The sequence below is a fragment of the Xylocopa sonorina genome, chromosome 2 (assembly GCF_050948175.1).
Source record: "Xylocopa sonorina isolate GNS202 chromosome 2, iyXylSono1_principal, whole genome shotgun sequence".
In the NCBI taxonomy this organism is placed as follows: Eukaryota; Metazoa; Arthropoda; class Insecta; order Hymenoptera; family Apidae; genus Xylocopa; species Xylocopa sonorina.
In genome coordinates, this window is record NC_135194.1 from 55,840 (window position 1) to 73,796 (window position 17,957).

Here is a 17,957-nt window from a genome sequence, read left to right on the forward strand (position 1 = left end):
AAACGAGATATTGCATCTCATATCTATGTTTCATGGTAAGATATAATATGATTTGCGAAATGTTATGTATTCCTCGTCTACGCTTCAAATGAATGTAAATGCGACACTTCCTTGCAAGGAAATAGCGTTTCCAGATGTCTACGTATCGTAGCAACAGATTTCTAATTCTTCTTAAAACGCGATATCGCATCTCATATCCACGTTTCGTGGTAAGATATAATATGATTTGCGAAGTGTTATGTATTCCTCGTCTACACTTCAAATGAATGTAAATGCGACACTTCCTTGCAAGGAAATAGCGTTTCCAGATGTCTACGTATCGTAGCAACAGATTTCTAATGCTTCTTAAAACGCGATATCGCATCTCATATCTTCGTTTCATGGTTAGATATAATATGATTTGCGAAGTGTTATGTATTCCTCGTCTACGTTTCAAATGAATGTAAATGCGACACTTCCTTGCAAGGGAATAGCGTTCGCAGATGTCTACCTATCGTAGCAATAGTGTTCTAATGCTTCTTAAAACGCGATATCGCATCTCATTTCTATGTTTCATGGTAAGATATAATATGATTTGCGAAGTGTTATGTATTCCTCGTCTACACTTCAAATGATTGTGAATGCGACACTTCCTCGCTAGGAAATAGCGTTTGCAGATGTCTACGTATCGTATCAATAGAGTTCTTATGATTCTTAAAATGCGGTATCGATCTCAATTCTATGTTTCATGGTAAGATATAATATGATTTGCGAAGTGTTATGTATTCCTCGTCTACACTTCAAATGAATGTAAATGCGACACATCCTTGCAAGGAGATAGCGTTTCCAGATGACTACGTATCGTAGCAATAGATTTCTAATGCTTCTTAAAACGCGATATCGCATCTCATATCTATGTTTCATGGTAAGATATAATATGATTTGCGAAGTGTTATGTATTCCTCGTCTACACTTCAAATGAATGTAAATGAAACGCTTCCTCGCAAAGAAATAGCGATTGCAGATGTCTACGTCTCGTAGCAATAGAGTTCTTATGATTCTTAAAACGCGATATCGCAACTCATTTCTATGGTTCATGGTAAGATATAATATGATTTGCGAAGTGTTATGTATTCCTCGTCTGCACTTCAAATGAAAGTAAATGCGACACTTCCTTGCAAGGAAATAGCGTTTGCCGATGTCTACGTATCGTAGCAATGGAGCTCTTATCATTCTTAAAACGCGGTATCGATCTCAATTCTATGTTTCATGGTAAGATATAATATGATTTGCGAAGTGTTATGTATTCCTCGTCTACACTTCAAATGAAAGTAAATGCGACACTTCCTTGCAAGGATATAGCCTTTGCAGATGTCTACGTATCGTAGCAATGGAGTTCTTATGATTCTTAAAACGCGGTATCGATCTCAATTCTATGTTTCATGGTAAGATATAATATGATTTGCGAAGTGTTATGTATTCCTCGTCTACACTTCAAATGAATGTAAATGCGACACTTCCTTGCAAGGAAATAGCGTATGCAGATGTCTACCTATCGTAGCAATAGGGTTCTAATGCTTCTTAAAACGCGATATCGCATCTCATTTCTATGTTTCATGGTAAGATATAATATGATTTGCGAAGTGTTATGTATTCCTCGTCTACACTTCAAATGAATGTAAATGCGACACTTCCTTGCAAAGAAATAGCGTTTGCAGATGTCTACGTATCGTAGCAATAGATTTCTAATGCTTCTTAAAACGCGATATCGCATCTCATTTCTATGTTTCATGGTAAGATATAATATGATTTGCGAAGTGTTATGTATTCCTCGTCTACACGTCAAATGATTGTGAATGCGACACTTCCTCGCTAGGAAATGGCGTTTGCAGATGTCTACGTATCGTAGCAATAGAGTTCTTATGATTCTTAAAACGCGATATCGCATCTCATTTCTATGTTTCGTGGTAAGATATAATATGATTTGCGAAGTGGTATGTATTCCTCGTCTACGATTCAAATGAATGTAAATGCGACACTTCCTTGCAAGGGAATAGCGTTCGCAGATGTCTACCTATCGTAGCAATAGTGTTCTAATGCTTCTTAAAACGCGATATCGCATCTCATTTCTATGTTTCATGGTAAGATATAATATGATTTGCGAATTGTTATGTATTCCTCGTCTACGCTTCAAATGAATGTAAATGCGACACTTCCTTGCAAGGAAATAGCGTTTGCAGATGTCTACCTATCGTAGCAACAGGGTTCTAATGCTTCTTAAAACGCGATATCGCATCTCATTTCTATGTTTCATGATAAGATATAATATGATTTGCGAAGTGTTATGTATTCCTCGTCTACACTTCAAATGAATGTAAATGCGACACTTCCTTGCAAGGAAATAGCGTTTGCAGATATCTACCTATCGTAGCAATGGGGTTCAATTGCATCTTAAAACGAGATATTGCATCTCATATCTATGTTTCATGGTAAGATATAATATGATTTGCGAAATGTTATGTATTCCTCGTCTACGCTTCAAATGAATGTAAATGCGACACTTCCTTGCAAGGAAATAGCGTTTCCAGATGTCTACGTATCGTAGCAACAGATTTCTAATTCTTCTTAAAACGCGATATCGCATCTCATATCTACGTTTCGTGGTAAGATATAATATGATTTGCGAAGTGTTATGTATTCCTCGTCTACACTTCAAATGAATGTAAATGCGACACTTCCTTGCAAGGAAATAGCGTTTCCAGATGTCTACGTATCGTAGCAACAGATTTCTAATGCTTCTTAAAACGCGATATCGCATCTCATATCTTCGTTTCATGGTAAGATATAATATGATTTGCGAAGTGTTATGTATTCCTCGTCTACGTTTCAAATGAATGTAAATGCGACACTTCCTTGCAAGGGAATAGCGTTCGCAGATGTCTACCTATCGTAGCAATAGTGTTCTAATGCTTCTTAAAACGCGATATCGCATCTCATTTCTATGTTTCATGGTAAGATATAATATGATTTGCGAAGTGTTATGTATTCCTCGTCTACACTTCAAATGATTGTGAATGCGACACTTCCTCGCTAGGAAATAGCGTTTGCAGATGTCTACGTATCGTATCAATAGAGTTCTTATGATTCTTAAAATGCGGTATCGATCTCAATTCTATGTTTCATGGTAAGATATAATATGATTTGCGAAGTGTTATGTATTCCTCGTCTACACTTCAAATGAATGTAAATGAAACGCTTCCTCGCAAAGAAATAGCGATTGCAGATGTCTACGTCTCGTAGCAATAGAGTTCTTATGATTCTTAAAACGCGATATCGCAACTCATTTCTATGGTTCATGGTAAGATATAATATGATTTGCGAAGTGTTATGTATTCCTCGTCTGCACTTCAAATGAAAGTAAATGCGACACTTCCTTGCAAGGAAATAGCGTTTGCCGATGTCTACGTATCGTAGCAATGGAGCTCTTATCATTCTTAAAACGCGGTATCGATCTCAATTCTATGTTTCATGGTAAGATATAATATGATTTGCGAAGTGTTATGTATTCCTCGTCTACACTTCAAATGAAAGTAAATGCGACACTTCCTTGCAAGGATATAGCCTTTGCAGATGTCTACGTATCGTAGCAATGGAGTTCTTATGATTCTTAAAACGCGGTATCGATCTCAATTCTATGTTTCATGGTAAGATATAATATGATTTGCGAAGTGTTATGTATTCCTCGTCTACACTTCAAATGAATGTAAATGCGACACTTCCTTGCAAGGAAATAGCGTATGCAGATGTCTACCTATCGTAGCAATAGGGTTCTAATGCTTCTTAAAACGCGATATCGCATCTCATTTCTATGTTTCATGGTAAGATATAATATGATTTGCGAAGTGTTATGTATTCCTCGTCTACACTTCAAATGAATGTAAATGCGACACTTCCTTGCAAAGAAATAGCGTTTGCAGATGTCTACGTATCGTAGCAATAGATTTCTAATGCTTCTTAAAACGCGATATCGCATCTCATTTCTATGTTTCATGGTAAGATATAATATGATTTGCGAAGTGTTATGTATTCCTCGTCTACACGTCAAATGATTGTGAATGCGACACTTCCTCGCTAGGAAATGGCGTTTGCAGATGTCTACGTATCGTAGCAATAGAGTTCTTATGATTCTTAAAACGCGATATCGCATCTCATTTCTATGTTTCGTGGAAAGATATAATATGATTTGCGAAGTGGTATGTATTCCTCGTCTACGATTCAAATGAATGTAAATGCGACACTTCCTTGCAAGGGAATAGCGTTCGCAGATGTCTACCTATCGTAGCAATAGTGTTCTAATGCTTCTTAAAACGCGATATCGCATCTCATTTCTATGTTTCATGGTAAGATATAATATGATTTGCGAATTGTTATGTATTCCTCGTCTACACTTCAAATGAATGTAAATGCGACACTTCCTTGCAAGGAAATAGCGTTTGCAGATGTCTACGTATCGTATCAATAGAGTTCTTATGATTCTTAAAATGCGGTATCGATCTCAATTCTATGTTTCATGGTAAGATATAATATGATTTGCGAAGTGTTATGTATTCCTCGTCTACACTTCAAATGAATGTAAATGCGACACATCCTTGCAAGGAGATAGCGTTTCCAGATGTCTACGTATCGTAGCAATAGATTTCTAATGCTTCTTAAAACGCGATATCGCATCTCATATCTATGTTTCATGGTAAGATATAATATGATTTGCGAAGTGTTATGTATTCCTCGTCTACACTTCAAATGAATGTAAATGAAACGCTTCCTCGCAAAGAAATAGCGTATGCAGATGTCTACCTATCGTAGCAATAGGGTTCTAATGCTTCTTAAAACGCGATATCGCATCTCATTTCTATGTTTCATGGTAAGATATAATATGATTTGCGAAGTGTTATGTATTCCTCGTCTACACTTCAAATGAATGTAAATGCGACACTTCCTTGCAAAGAAATAGCGTTTGCAGATGTCTACGTATCGTAGCAATAGATTTCTAATGCTTCTTAAAACGCGATATCGCATCTCATTTCTATGTTTCATGGTAAGATATAATATGATTTGCGAAGTGTTATGTATTCCTCGTCTACACGTCAAATGATTGTGAATGCGACACTTCCTCGCTAGGAAATGGCGTTTGCAGATGTCTACGTATCGTAGCAATAGAGTTCTTATGATTCTTAAAACGCGATATCGCATCTCATTTCTATGTTTCGTGGTAAGATATAATATGATTTGCGAAGTGGTATGTATTCCTCGTCTACGATTCAAATGAATGTAAATGCGACACTTCCTTGCAAGGGAATAGCGTTCGCAGATGTCTACCTATCGTAGCAATAGTGTTCTAATGCTTCTTAAAACGCGATATCGCATCTCATTTCTATGTTTCATGGTAAGATATAATATGATTTGCGAATTGTTATGTATTCCTCGTCTACGCTTCAAATGAATGTAAATGCGACACTTCCTTGCAAGGAAATAGCGTTTGCAGATGTCTACCTATCGTAGCAACAGGGTTCTAATGCTTCTTAAAACGCGATATCGCATCTCATTTCTATGTTTCATGATAAGATATAATATGATTTGCGAAGTGTTATGTATTCCTCGTCTACACTTCAAATGAATGTAAATGCGACACTTCCTTGCAAGGAAATAGCGTTTGCAGATATCTACCTATCGTAGCAATGGGGTTCAATTGCATCTTAAAACGAGATATTGCATCTCATATCTATGTTTCATGGTAAGATATAATATGATTTGCGAAATGTTATGTATTCCTCGTCTACGCTTCAAATGAATGTAAATGCGACACTTCCTTGCAAGGAAATAGCGTTTCCAGATGTCTACGTATCGTAGCAACAGATTTCTAATTCTTCTTAAAACGCGATATCGCATCTCATATCTACGTTTCGTGGTAAGATATAATATGATTTGCGAAGTGTTATGTATTCCTCGTCTACACTTCAAATGAATGTAAATGCGACACTTCCTTGCAAGGAAATAGCGTTTCCAGATGTCTACGTATCGTAGCAACAGATTTCTAATGCTTCTTAAAACGCGATATCGCATCTCATATCTTCGTTTCATGGTAAGATATAATATGATTTGCGAAGTGTTATGTATTCCTCGTCTACGTTTCAAATGAATGTAAATGCGACACTTCCTTGCAAGGGAATAGCGTTCGCAGATGTCTACCTATCGTAGCAATAGTGTTCTAATGCTTCTTAAAACGCGATATCGCATCTCATTTCTATGTTTCATGGTAAGATATAATATGATTTGCGAAGTGTTATGTATTCCTCGTCTACACTTCAAATGATTGTGAATGCGACACTTCCTCGCTAGGAAATAGCGTTTGCAGATGTCTACGTATCGTATCAATAGAGTTCTTATGATTCTTAAAATGCGGTATCGATCTCAATTCTATGTTTCATGGTAAGATATAATATGATTTGCGAAGTGTTATGTATTCCTCGTCTACACTTCAAATGAATGTAAATGCGACACATCCTTGCAAGGAGATAGCGTTTCCAGATGACTACGTATCGTAGCAATAGATTTCTAATGCTTCTTAAAACGCGATATCGCATCTCATATCTATGTTTCATGGTAAGATATAATATGATTTGCGAAGTGTTATGTATTCCTCGTCTACACTTCAAATGAATGTAAATGAAACGCTTCCTCGCAAAGAAATAGCGATTGCAGATGTCTACGTCTCGTAGCAATAGAGTTCTTATGATTCTTAAAACGCGATATCGCAACTCATTTCTATGGTTCATGGTAAGATATAATATGATTTGCGAAGTGTTATGTATTCCTCGTCTGCACTTCAAATGAAAGTAAATGCGACACTTCCTTGCAAGGAAATAGCGTTTGCCGATGTCTACGTATCGTAGCAATGGAGCTCTTATCATTCTTAAAACGCGGTATCGATCTCAATTCTATGTTTCATGGTAAGATATAATATGATTTGCGAAGTGTTATGTATTCCTCGTCTACACTTCAAATGAAAGTAAATGCGACACTTCCTTGCAAGGATATAGCCTTTGCAGATGTCTACGTATCGTAGCAATGGAGTTCTTATGATTCTTAAAACGCGGTATCGATCTCAATTCTATGTTTCATGGTAAGATATAATATGATTTGCGAAGTGTTATGTATTCCTCGTCTACACTTCAAATGAATGTAAATGCGACACTTCCTTGCAAGGAAATAGCGTATGCAGATGTCTACCTATCGTAGCAATAGGGTTCTAATGCTTCTTAAAACGCGATATCGCATCTCATTTCTATGTTTCATGGTAAGATATAATATGATTTGCGAAGTGTTATGTATTCCTCGTCTACACTTCAAATGAATGTAAATGCGACACTTCCTTGCAAAGAAATAGCGTTTGCAGATGTCTACGTATCGTAGCAATAGATTTCTAATGCTTCTTAAAACGCGATATCGCATCTCATTTCTATGTTTCATGGTAAGATATAATATGATTTGCGAAGTGTTATGTATTCCTCGTCTACACGTCAAATGATTGTGAATGCGACACTTCCTCGCTAGGAAATGGCGTTTGCAGATGTCTACGTATCGTAGCAATAGAGTTCTTATGATTCTTAAAACGCGATATCGCATCTCATTTCTATGTTTCGTGGTAAGATATAATATGATTTGCGAAGTGGTATGTATTCCTCGTCTACGATTCAAATGAATGTAAATGCGACACTTCCTTGCAAGGGAATAGCGTTCGCAGATGTCTACCTATCGTAGCAATAGTGTTCTAATGCTTCTTAAAACGCGATATCGCATCTCATTTCTATGTTTCATGGTAAGATATAATATGATTTGCGAATTGTTATGTATTCCTCGTCTACACTTCAAATGAATGTAAATGCGACACTTCCTTGCAAGGAAATAGCGTTTGCAGATGTCTACGTATCGTATCAATAGAGTTCTTATGATTCTTAAAATGCGGTATCGATCTCAATTCTATGTTTCATGGTAAGATATAATATGATTTGCGAAGTGTTATGTATTCCTCGTCTACACTTCAAATGAATGTAAATGCGACACATCCTTGCAAGGAGATAGCGTTTCCAGATGTCTACGTATCGTAGCAATAGATTTCTAATGCTTTTTAAAACGCGATATCGCATCTCATATCTATGTTTCATGGTAAGATATAATATGATTTGCGAAGTGTTATGTATTCCTCGTCTACACTTCAAATGAATGTAAATGAAACGCTTCCTCGCAAAGAAATAGCGTATGCAGATGTCTACCTATCGTAGCAATAGGGTTCTAATGCTTCTTAAAACGCGATATCGCATCTCATTTCTATGTTTCATGGTAAGATATAATATGATTTGCGAAGTGTTATGTATTCCTCGTCTACACTTCAAATGAATGTAAATGCGACACTTCCTTGCAAAGAAATAGCGTTTGCAGATGTCTACGTATCGTAGCAATAGATTTCTAATGCTTCTTAAAACGCGATATCGCATCTCATTTCTATGTTTCATGGTAAGATATAATATGATTTGCGAAGTGTTATGTATTCCTCGTCTACACGTCAAATGATTGTGAATGCGACACTTCCTCGCTAGGAAATGGCGTTTGCAGATGTCTACGTATCGTAGCAATAGAGTTCTTATGATTCTTAAAACGCGATATCGCATCTCATTTCTATGTTTCGTGGTAAGATATAATATGATTTGCGAAGTGGTATGTATTCCTCGTCTACGATTCAAATGAATGTAAATGCGACACTTCCTTGCAAGGAAATAGCGTTTCCAGATGTCTACGTATCGTAGCAACAGATTTCTAATTCTTCTTAAAACGCGATATCGCATCTCATATCTACGTTTCGTGGTAAGATATAATATGATTAGCGAAGTGTTATGTATTCCTCGTCTACACTTCAAATGAATGTAAATGCGACACTTCCTTGCAAGGAAATAGCGTTTCCAGATGTCTACGTATCGTAGCAACAGATTTCTAATGCTTCTTAAAACGCGATATCGCATCTCATATCTTCGTTTCATGGTAAGATATAATATGATTTGCGAAGTGTTATGTATTCCTCGTCTACGTTTCAAATGAATGTAAATGCGACACTTCCTTGCAAGGGAATAGCGTTCGCAGATGTCTACCTATCGTAGCAATAGTGTCCTAATGCTTCTTAAAACGCGATATCGCATCTCATTTCTATGTTTCATGGTAAGATATAATATGATTTGCGAAGTGTTATGTATTCCTCGTCTACACTTCAAATGATTGTGAATGCGACACTTCCTCGCTAGGAAATAGCGTTTGCAGATGTCTACGTATCGTATCAATAGTGTTCTTATGATCCTTAAAACGCGATATCGCAACTCATTTCTATGGTTCATGGTAAGATATAATATGATTTGCGAAGTGTTATGTATTCCTCGTCTACACTTCAAATGAATGTAAATGCGACACTTCCTTGCAAGGAAATAGCGTTTGCAGATGTCTACGTATCGAAGCAATGGGGTTCAATTGCATCTTAAAACGAGATATTGCATCTCATATCTATGTTTCATGGTAAGATATAATATGATTTGCGAAGTGTCATGTATTCCTCGTCTACACTTCAAATGAATGTGAATGCGACACTTCCTCGCTAGGAAATAGCGTTCGCAGATGTCTACGTATCGTAGCAATAGATTTCTAAGGCTTCTTAAAGCGCGATATCGCATCTCATTTCTATCTTTCATGGTAAGATATAATATGATTTGCGAAGTGTTATGTATTCCTCGTCTACACTTCAAATGAATGTGAAAGCGACACTTCCTCGCTAGGAAATAGCGTTTGCAGATGTCTACGTATCGTAGCAATGGTGTTCTTATGATTCTTAAAACGCGATATCGCATCTCATTTCTATGTTTTATGGTAAGATATAATATGATTTGCGAAGTGTTATGTATTCCTCGTCTACGATTCAGATGAAAGTAAATGCGACACTTCCTTGCAAGGAAATAGCGATTGCAGATGTCTACGTATCGTAGCAATAGAGTTCATATGATACTTAAAACGCGATATCGCATCTCATTTCTATGTTTCATGGTAAGATATAACATGATTTGCGAAGTGTTATGTATTCCTCGTCTACACTTCAAATGAATGTAAATGCGACACTTCCTTGCAAAGAAATAGCGATTGCAGATGTCTACGTATCGTAGCAATAGATTTCTAATGCTTCTTAAAGCGCGATATCGCATCTCATTTCTATGTTTCATGGTAAGATGTAATATGATTCGCAAAGTGTTATGTATTCCTCGTCTACACTTCAAATGATTATAAATGCGACCCTTCCTTGCAAGGAAATAGCTTTTGCAGAGGTCTACGTATCGTAGCAATAGATTTCTAATGCTTCTTAAAACGCGATATCGCATCTCATTTCTATGTTTCATGGTAAGATATAATATAATTTGCGAAGTGTTATGTATTCCTCGTCTACACTTCAAATGAATGTAAATGAAACGCTTCCTCGCAAAGAAATAGCGATTGCAGATGTCTACGTCTCGTAGCAATAGAGTTCTTATGATACTTAAAACGCGATATCGCAACTCATTTCTATGGTTCATGGTAAGATATAATATGATTTGCGAAGTGTTATGTATTCCTCGTCTACACTTCAAATGAAAGTAAATGCGACACTTCCTTGCAAGGAAATAGCGTTTGCAGATGTCTACGTATCGTAGCAATGGAGTTCTTATGATTCTTAAAACACGGTATCGATCTCAATTCTATGTTTCATGGTAAGATATAATATGATTTGCGAAGTGTTATGTATTCCTCGTCTACACTTCAAATGAATGTAAATGCGACACTTCCTTGCAAGGAAATAGCGTTTCCAGAAGTCTACGTATCGTAGCAACAGATTTCTAATGCTTCTTAAAACGCGATATCGCATCTCATATCTATGTTTCATGGTAAGATATAATATGATTTGCGAAGTGTTATGTATTCCTCGTCTACACTTCAAATGAATGTAAATGCGACACTTCCTTGCAAGGACATAGCGTTTGCAGATGTCTACGTATCGTAGCAATAGAGTTTTTATGATTCTTAAAACGCGATATCGCATTTCATTTCTATGTTTCATGGTAAGATATAATATGATTTGCGAAGTGTCATGTATTCCTCTTCTACAATTCAAATGAATGTGAATGCGACACTTCCTCGCTAGGAAATAGCGTTTGCAGATGTCTGCGTATCGTAGCAATAGATTTCTAATGCTTTTTAAAACGCGATATAGCATCTCATTTCTATGTTTCATGGTAAGATATTATATGATTTGCGATAGTGTTATGTATTCCTCGTCTACGTTTCAAATGAATGTAAATGCGACACTTCCTTGCAAGGAAATAGCGTTTGCAGGTGTCTACGTATCGTGGCAATGGAGTTCTTATGATTCTTAAAATGCGATATCGATCTCAATTTTATGTTTCATGGTAAGATATAATTGATTAGCGAAGTGTTATGTATTCCTCGTCTACACTTCAAATGATTATAAATGCGACCCTTCCTTGCAAGGAAATAGCTTTTGCAGATGTCTACGTATCGTAGCAATAGATTTCTAATGCTTCTTAAAACGCGATATCGCATCTCATTTCTATGTTTCATGGTAAGATATAATATAATTTGCGAAGTGTTATGTATTCCTCGTCTACACTTCAAATGAATGTAAATGCGACACTTCCTTGCAAAGAAATAGTGATTGCAGGTGTCTACGTATCGTAGCAATAGATTTCTGATGCTTCTTAAAACGCGATATCGCATCTCATTTCTATGTTTCATGGTAAGAATATAATATGATTTGCGAAGTGTTATGTATTCCTCGTCTACACTTCAAAGAATGTAAATGCGACACTTTCTTGCTAGGAAATAGCGTATGCAGATGTCTACCTATCGTAGCAATAGGTTCTGATGCTTCTTAAAACGCGATATCGCATCTCATTTCTATGTTTCATGGTAAGATATAATATGATTTGCGAAGTGTTATGTATTCCCCGTCTACACTTCAAATGAATGTAAATGCCACACTTCCTTGCAAGGAAATAGCGTTTGCAGGTGTCCTACGTATCGTGGCAATGGAGTTCTTATGATTCTTAAAACGCGATATCGATCTCAATTTTATGTTTCATGGTAAGATATAATATGATTAGCGAAGTGTTATGTATTCCTCGTCTACACTTCAAATGAATGTAAATGCGACACTTCCTTGCAAGTAAATAGCGTTTCCAGATGTCTACGTATCGTAGCAACAGATTTCTAATGCTTCTTAAAACGCGATATCGCTTCTCATATCTACGTTTCATTGTAAGATATAATATGATTTGCGAAGTGTTATGTATTCCTCGTCTACACTTCAAATGAATGTAAATGAAACGCTTCCTGCAAAGAAATTGCGATTGCAGATGTCTACGTATCGTAGCAATAGATTTCTAATGCTTCTTAAAACGCGATATCGCATCTCATATCTACGTTTCATGGTAAGATATAATATGATTTGCGAAGTGTTATGTATTCCTCGTCTACACTTCAAATGAATGTAAATGCGATACTTCCTTGCAAGGAAATAGGGTATGCAGATGTCTTACCTATCGTAGCAATAGGGTTCTAATGCTTCTTAAAACGCGATATCGCATCTCATTTCTATTGTTTCATGGTAGATATAATATGATTTGCGAAGTGTTATGTATTCCTCGTCTACACTTCAAATGAATGTAAATGCGACACTTCCTTGCAAAGAAATAGCGTTTGCAGATGTCTACGTATCGTAGCAATGGAGTTCTTATGATTCTTAAAACGCGGTATCGATCTCAATTCTATGTTCATGGTAAGATATAATATGATTTGCGAAGTGTATGTATTCCTCGTCTACACTTCAAATGAATGTAAATGCGACAGTTCCTTGCAAGGAAATAGCGTTTCCAGATATCTACCTATCGTAGCAATAGGGTTCTAATGCTTCTTAAAACGCGATATCGCATCTCATTTCTATGTTTCATGGTAAGATATAATATGATTTGCGAAGTGTTATGTATTCCTCGTCTACACTTCAAATGAAATGTAAATGAAACGCTTCCTTGCAAAGAAATTGCGATTGCAGATGTCTACGTCTCGTAGCAATAGAGTTCTTATGATTCTTAAAACGCGATATCGCAACTCATTTCTATAGTTCATGGTAAGATATAATATGATTTGCGAAGTGTTATGTATTCCTCGTCTACACTTCAAATGAATGTAAATGAAACGCTTCCTTGCAAAGAAATTGCGATTGCAGATGTCTACGTATCGTAGCAACAGATTTCTAATGCTTCTTAAAACGCGATATCGCATCTCATATCTACGTTTCATGGTAAGATATAATATGATTTGCGAAGTGTTATGTATTCCTCGTCTACACTTCAAATGAATGTAAATGCGATACTTCCTTGCAAGGAAATAGGGTATGCAGATGTCTACCTATCGTAGCAATAGGGTTCTAATGCTTCTTAAAACGCGATATCGCATCTCATTTCTATGTTTCATGGTAAGATATAATATGATTTGCGAAGTGTTATGTATTCCTCGTCTACACTTCAAATGAATGTAAATGCGACACTTCCTTGCAAAGAAATAGCGTTTGCAGATGTCTACGTATCGTAGCAATGGAGTTCTTATGATTCTTAAAACGCCGTATCGATCTCAATTCTATGTTTCATGGTAAGATATAATATGATTTGCGAAGTGTTATGTATTCCTCGTCTACACTTCAAAAGAATGTAAATGCGACACTTTCTTGCTAGGAAATAGCGTTTCCAGATGACCACGTATCGTAAGAATAGAGTTCTAATACTTCTTAAAACAAGATGTCGCATATCATTTCTATGTTTCATGATAAGATATAATATGCATTGCGAGGTGTCATGCATACCTCGTATTCACTTCAATGGAATATAAATGCGACACTTCCATGCTAGGAAATAGCGTTTGCAGATGTCTAAGTATCGTAGCGATAGAGTTCCAATGCTTCTTAAAACGAGATGTCGCATTTCATTTCTATGTTTCGTGATAACATATAATATTCATTGTGGAGTGTTATGTATACCTCGTATTCATTCCAAAAGAATGTAAATGTGACACTTCCTTGCTGGGAAATATTGTTTGCAGATACGCATCGTAGGAATAGAGTTCTAATGCTTCTTAAAACGCGATATCGCATCTCATTTCTATGTTTCATCATAAGATATAATATTCATTGCGAAGTGTCATGTATACATCGTATTCCTCTCAAGAGAATGTAAATGCGACACTTCCTTTCTAGGAAATTACGTTTCCAGATATCTACGTATCGAAGCAATAGATTTTTAATGTTTGTTAGAACGCGATATCGCATCTCATTTCTATGTTTCATGATAAGATATAATATTCATTGCGAAGTGTCATGTATACCTCGTATTCACTTCAAAAGAATGTAAATGCGACACTTCCTTGCTAGGAAATAAGGTTTGCAGATATCTACGTATCGAAGAAATAGAGCTCTAATGCTTCTTGAATCGCCATATCGCATCTCATTTCTATGTTTCATCATAAGATATAATATTCATTGCGAAGTGTCATGTATACATCGTATTCCTCTCAAGAGAATGTAAATGCGACACTTCCTTTCTAGGAAATTACGTTTCCAGATGTCTACGTATCGAAGCAATAGATTTTTAATGTTTGTTAGAACGCGATATCGCATCTCATTTCTATGTTTCATGATAAGATATAATATTCATTGCGAAGTGTCATGTATACCTCGTATTCACTTCAAAAGAATGTAACTGCGACACTTCCTTGCTAGGAAACAGCGTTTCCAGAAGTCTACATATCGAAACAAAAGAGTTCTAATACTTCTTAACACGAGACATCGCATCTCATTTCTATGTGTCATGAAAAGATAAAATATTCATTGCGAAGTGTCATCTATACCTCGTATTCACTTCAAGAGAATGTAAATGGTACACTTCCTTGAGATTAAATAGCGCTTGCAGATGTCTACGTATCGCAGCAATGGAGTTCTAATGCTTCTTAAAAAGCGATATCGCGTCTCATTTCTATGCCTCATGATAAGATACATGATTCGTTGCGAAGTGTTATGTACTCCTCGACTACACATCTAATGAATGTATTTGCGACACATCCTTGCTAGGAAATCGCGTTTCCAGATGACTACGTATCGAAATAATGGAGTTCTAATGCTTCTTAAAACGAGATGTCGCATTTGAATACTATGTATCGTGATAAGATATAATATACATTGCAGAGTGTTATGTATACCTCGTATACACTTCAAAAGAATGTAAATGCGACACTTCCATGCTAGGATATAGCGTTTGCAGATGTCTACGTATCGTAGCAATCGAGTTCTAGTGCTTCTTAGAACGCGATATCGCATCTCACTTCTATGTTTCATGATAGGATATAATATTCATTGCGAGCAGTCATGTATACCTCGTATTCACATCAAAAGAATGTAAATGCGACACTTCCATGCTAGGAAATAGCGTTTGCAGATGTCTACGTATCGTAGCAATAGAGTTCTAATGCTACATAAAACGAGATGTCGCATTTCATTTCTATGTTTCGTGATAAGATATAATATTCATTGTGCAGTGTTATGTATACCTCGTATTCACTTCAAAAGAATGTAAATGCGACACCTCCTTGCTGGGATATAACATTTGCAGATGTCTACGCATCGCAGCAATAGAGTTCTAATGCTTCATAAAACGCGATATCGCATCTCATTCCTATGTTTCATGATAAGATATAATATTCATTGCGAAGTGTTATGTATACCTCGTACTCACTCCAAAAGAATGTAAATGCGACACTTCCTTGTTAGGAAATAGCGTTTGCAGATGTCTACGTATCGTAGCAATAGAGTTCTAATGCATTTTAAATCCCGATACCGCATCTCATTTCTATGTTTCATGATAAGATATAATATTTATTGTGGAGACGTAGGTATACCTCGTATTCACTTCAAAAGAATGTAAATGCGACACTTCTTTGCTAGGAAATAGCGTTTGCAGATGTCTAGGTACCGTAGCAACAAAGTTCTAATGCATTTTAAATCGCGATATCGCATCTCATTTCTATGTTTCATGATAAGATATAATATTCATTGTGGAGACGTAGATATACCTCGTATTCACTTCAAAAGAATGTATATGCGACACTTCCTTGCTAGGAAACTGCGTTTGCAGATGTCACCGTATCGAAGAAACAGAGTTCTAACGCTTCTTAAAACGCGATATCGCATTTCATTTCTATGTTTCATGATAAGATATAAAATTCATTTCGCGGTGTCATGTATACCTCGTATTCCCTTCAATAGAATGTAAATGCGACACTTCCCTGCTACGAAATAGCGTTGGCAGATGTCTTCGTATCGAAGCAATAGTGTTCTAATGCTCCTTAAATAGCAATATCGCATCTCATTTCTATATTTCATGATAAGATATAATATTCATTGTGGAGACGTAGATATACCTCGTATTCACTTCAAAAGAATGTAAATGCGACACTTCTTTGCTAGGAAATAGCGTTTGCAGATGTCTAGGTATCGTAGCAACAAAGTTCTAATGCATTTTAAATCGCGATATCGCATCTCATTTTTATGTTTCATGATAAGATATAATATTCATTGTGGAGACGTAGATATACCTCGTATTCACTTCAAAAGAATGTATATGCGACACTTCCTTGCTAGGAAACTGCGTTTGCAGATGTCACCGTATCGAAGAAACAGAGTTCTAACGCTTCTTAAAACGCGATATCGTATTTCATTTCTATGTTTCATGATAAGATATAAAATTCATTTCGCGGTGTCATGTATACCTCGTATTCCCTTCAATAGAATGTAAATGCGACACTTCCCTGCTAGGAAATAGCGTTGGCAGATGTCTTCGTATCGAAGCAATAGTGTTCTAATGCTCCTTAAAACGCGATATCGCGTCTCATTTCTATATTTCATGATAAGATATAATATTCATTGTGGAGACGTAGATATACCTCGTATTCACTTCAAAAGAATGTAAATGCGACACTTCCTTGCTAGGAAATAGCGTTTGCAGATGTCTCCGTATCAAAGCAATAGAGCTCTAATGCTTCTTAAATAGCGATATCGCATCACATATCTATGTTTCATGATCAGATATAATATTCATTGTGGAGACGTAGGTATACCTCGTATTCACTTCAAGAGAATGTAAATGCGACACTTCCTTGCTAGGAAATAGCGTTTACAGATGTCTACGCATCGTACCAATAGAGTTCTAATGCTTTTTAAAACGCGATATCGCATATCATTCCTATGTTTCATGATAAGGTATGATATTCATTGCGAAGTGTCATGTATACCTCGTAATCACTTCAAAAGAATGCAAATGCGACAGCTCCTTGCTTGGAAGTAGCGTTTGCGGATGTCTACGTATCGTAGGAAAAGAGTTCTAACGCATCTTAGAAAGCGATATCGCATCTCATTCCTATGTTTCATGATAACATATAATATTCATTGCGAAGTGTTATGTATACCTCGTATTCACTCCAAAAGAATGTAAATGCGACACTTCCTTGTTAGGAAATAGCGTTTGCAGATGTCTACGTATCGTAGCAATAGAGTTCTAATGCATTTTAAATCCCGATACCGCATCTCATTTCTATGTTTCATGATAAGATATAATATTTATTGTGGAGACGTAGGTATACCTCGTATTCACTTCAAAAGAATGTAAATGCGACACTTCTTTGCTAGGAAATAGCGTTTGCAGATGTCTAGGTATCGTAGCAACAAAGTTCTAATGCATTTTAAATCGCGATATCGCATCTCATTTCTATGTTTCATGATAAGATATAATATTCATTGT